The sequence below is a fragment of the Teleopsis dalmanni genome, chromosome X, assembly GCF_002237135.1.
Source record: "Teleopsis dalmanni isolate 2A chromosome X, ASM223713v2, whole genome shotgun sequence".
NCBI lineage: Eukaryota > Metazoa > Arthropoda > Insecta > Diptera > Diopsidae > Teleopsis > Teleopsis dalmanni.
The window spans coordinates 99,960,791-99,964,836 of record NC_051848.1 but is presented as its reverse complement, the minus strand read 5'-3'; the positions used below and the strand labels follow the sequence as shown (position 1 = coordinate 99,964,836).

The window sequence follows — 4,046 nt, the reverse complement described above, 5'->3', positions numbered from 1 at the left end:
TGCTATTCCTAAATAATTCTTAACGTTATTATTCAGAAATATTCATAAAGCAAAAAATTTGATTTCTTACAACAATTATTTCGCAGATGGTTAAGGTCACAACTCTTGAAACTCCATATAATCCTTGCTCCACTCAAATCCTTTTTATTCCAATTCCTTAAATAAAATAAGAAGAAGCGATCCAAAATACGTATATGTACCCAGGTAAGGAAAAAGCTCCATTTATTTTAACAAAACAGTTTATTAACAGTTTATTTTAATTAAACATGGATTTTTAATAAGGTTTGAATACATTTTTACGTTAATGGATCGAACCATAATTAAATGTGTGGATCTGTGGTTATATTATCGGTTTTAGTCCTATGTAAAAATTATTACTGTACGAAGCCACTATTTGGAAACGAAATTGTCTATAAGTAAGAATCTATCAAAGGCAATGGAAAATGATAAATTATTTAGTAGTATAAATATTTGTTTGTAAATAGAAATAAAGATTTTCCTTAACAAACATTTTGGGTTTTATTGTGGATTCTAGCGAAATAAATTTTTAGTTCAGATATTTTATCTCACTGGAAGTTATTTATGTTTATTATGCGTTTACAGAGCTATAGAGCTACAGAGCTTATAGTTTTGTGTTTTTAATGTTAATTAGCTTAAGTTATTTAAGTTGTTATTGAAATTTTAGAATCCTCTCAGGATAAAGTTTAGGCGCTTCGATTTGAACACCAAAGACCGTATTGTATTATAATACGGTCTTCGCGTTTATTTACGTTCTTTGCTTACAGTTTGATGTTATTGGAATGAAATTGGCAGTAAGCTCAATAAAGCTCGAAGTGTTAATATAAGCTCTACTTTTCCAATGCTTTCAAAAGCACAGCCGACTTAGACAAAATCCCAAATAAAGTGACCATCCAAAAAACTTGCAAAACTTATAATGGCTTAAAACGTGATAAGAAGTGTTTCATATATTATTTATATAAATAAATTATAATGAATACAATTATAAGATATGAAACATTATATCAATCATTATTTTTGGTATAACAATTCAGATCAAATTAATGTTAAACCGAATTTGATTTCTCCAATGTCGTATAACGATAACAGATTTTTGTGACAACCAGCATTTTGATCATTTTTGTCCAGTAAGTTATATGTATTTCGCTGTAGCTTGGTTCTTAAGATATCCATTCAAAGATACATATTGTAGACTATGTAATTTCAGTACCATTACAAGTGCTCAGAATGAAACAAGCGTTGGAGTTCTAGATAATTCTGCTGCATAGCAAAAACGTCTTTCTATTTTCATTTCAGTATTAACGTTTAATGACAGGCAAACGTTATTTAAGAACTTTGATAACTACAACTAACTAAACTTTAATTTAGTAAATATGCCATCAAATGGCGACTGTTAGTTATCATTTATTACTGTTAGATGTATTATTTACTGATTCGAGATATATATCTTATGGGAATTGTTTATAAATTGTAAATGAAAAGTTTATTTAGATGTTATATTTATTTCATTCATTCATTAATGAATTCATTAACTAAAATAAAAGAACTACAATAAAAGTAGTGATGAATGAATGAAACAATAAATTTTAGTAAAATTGGTTGCTTTGAACAACGTTCACCACTACGCAATATGCCGAACTTGGGTTGATTCTGAGATATACTTGTATATATGTTATATTTAAATGTTCCATATTATATTCGTATTTTATGAGTCCAAATTTATTTTCTTTGATTTATATTTTTTTTGAAGTTCTTATTAATGGTTGTTCATAATGTGTACTGATTTGGCACCACTATTTCAGTGACAGATAATATCCAAGGTATCATGTATTTAGCTGAGATTTGAATTTTAATAAATGAATTATTTCAAAAGTATTTAACTTGTTGATAATAATATAACTTTTGAAATCTATACTGACACATTCGGTTTACCCGATGAAAGTCCTGAAAGAAATAAATACTTTAACCACTAAAACTGATATGAATATTATAGTTCCATATTTAAACTTATTTATAACAAATGAGTAATTTCATATATAAATAATTTTATTATGTTTAAATAATCGAAATTAATTAACTTCATATCGAACGGGCGAATCGTAGAATAACATTAGTATGACTTTCTTTCTATGAAGCCTTTGTATCTTTAGATAATGCCTTTGTCTGTGAAGAGCCTTCAGATAACATGCCTCCTGATAACGTTTGCTATGAAACAATAAACCACAAACTCTGCTAAGATTTACAGAAAACCTAAATACACAAGCCTATGTACGATAGATCTTTTTCGATCGCAGTGCTTTGTTTTCTTTGATAATATCACTGCTTTCCAAGTTCCTTCCGCATAGTAGTGGTGATTGTGAAGTGATATGCCTTACTGGATAAACAGACCCGTTATAAATAGTAAATTTATGCCATTACTTACACCAAATTCCTCTCATATTAACTTCCTCGAATATCAAAATTCACAACAAATATAAAGAACGACTACTGATTTTATACTTAACTTTTCTTATCATTTTTGAATGAAATCACATTCTCATAATAATTTGAAAAAATTATTTGTTTTTGTGGAATTTGAAAATATCATTTCATATTTATTTTGTATAGAGTTAGTTACGAATTTGAGATCGCTAAATATATTTTTATAAAGTTCATTTTTCTTTCAAGAAAAAGTTATTCTACGAGGTGCGAATATGCAAAGCGAGGAGAAACGTTTTTTGAACTTTTTGGAAACATTCCAGGGCTGCAATTCGCATTTAACAGCAGTTCAGGCTGCTAGAATTGGCAGAGCCGCGTGGAACTCTCTGACGGCCGAAGAAAAATCGATTTACCAACCGATAAGACCGGTTAGACCGGTAAGACCAACCGCGAAGAGTCCCGAGAACGTTGTTCCGGATTGTGGCCCTAGTGCAAAGAAGAAGAAAAATAAATGTCTCACGAAGAAGAAGCCTGTATGTAAGTCAAAGCTAAGTCCTAAGCCAAAAACAAAGCGCAAGGCCGGCAAGAAGCGGAAAAAACGCTTATGCCATTAATATCAACTTTTTTAGACTGGACATCAAAGTAAATATATTTCAAATAAATTTCCTATTTTGACAGCTATGCTTACTAACCTTTATTTACAGATTATACTATTGTGTAAGGTGGAAACTTGAATCCAGTCTGTAGAACCAGTAACAATTTCCACATCTCGTGCTATTCCTAAATAATTCTTAACGTAATTATTCAGAAATATTCATAAAGCAAAAAATTTGATTTCTTACAACAATTATTTCGCAGTTGGTTAAGGTCACAACTCTTGAAACTCCATATAATCCTTGCTCCACTCAAATCCTTTTTATTCCAATTCCTTAAATAAAATAAGAAGAAGCGATCCAAAATACGTATATGTACCCAGGTAAGGAAAAAGCTCCATTTATTTTAACAAAACAGTTTATTAACAGTTTATTTTAATTAAACATGGATTTTTAATAAGGTTTGAATACATTTTTACGTTAATGGATCGAACCATAATTAAATGTGTGGATCTGTGGTTATATTATCGGTTTTAGTCCTATGTAAAAATTATTACTGTACGAAGCCACTATTTGGAAACGAAATTGTCTATAAGTAAGAATCTATCAAAGGCAATGGAAAATGATAAATTATTTAGTAGTATAAATATTTGTTTGTAAATAGAAATAAAGATTTTCCTTAACAAACATTTTGGGTTTTATTGTGGATTCTAGCGAAATAAATTTTTAGTTCAGATATTTTATCTCACTGGAAGTTATTTATGTTTATTATGCGTTTACAGAGCTATAGAGCTACAGAGCTTATAGTTTTGTGTTTTTAATGTTAATTAGCTTAAGTTATTTAAGTTGTTATTGAAATTTTAGAATCCTCTCAGGATAAAGTTTAGGCGCTTCGATTTGAACACCAAAGACCGTATTGTATTATAATACGGTCTTCGCGTTTATTTACGTTCTTTGCTTACAGTTTGATGTTATTGGAATGAAATTGGCAGTAAGCTCAATAAAGCTCGAAGTGTT

General features: G+C 29.4%; 2 long non-coding RNA genes across 2 annotated transcripts; both read left to right on the top strand.

Moving 5' to 3' along the window:
* LOC119662552 lies at positions 1 to 489 on the top strand. Its single transcript, XR_005250810.1, has 3 exons — positions 1 to 24; positions 87 to 204; positions 283 to 489. It is a non-coding gene; the product is annotated as an uncharacterized LOC119662552 (long non-coding RNA).
* Positions 490 to 2,599: 2,110 nt separating this feature from the next.
* On the top strand, positions 2,600 to 3,697 carry LOC119690018. The gene is made up of 4 exons (XR_005253534.1): positions 2,600 to 3,078; positions 3,141 to 3,232; positions 3,295 to 3,412; positions 3,491 to 3,697. It is a non-coding gene; the product is annotated as an uncharacterized LOC119690018 (long non-coding RNA).
* The last annotated feature ends 349 nt before the right edge of the window (positions 3,698 to 4,046 follow it).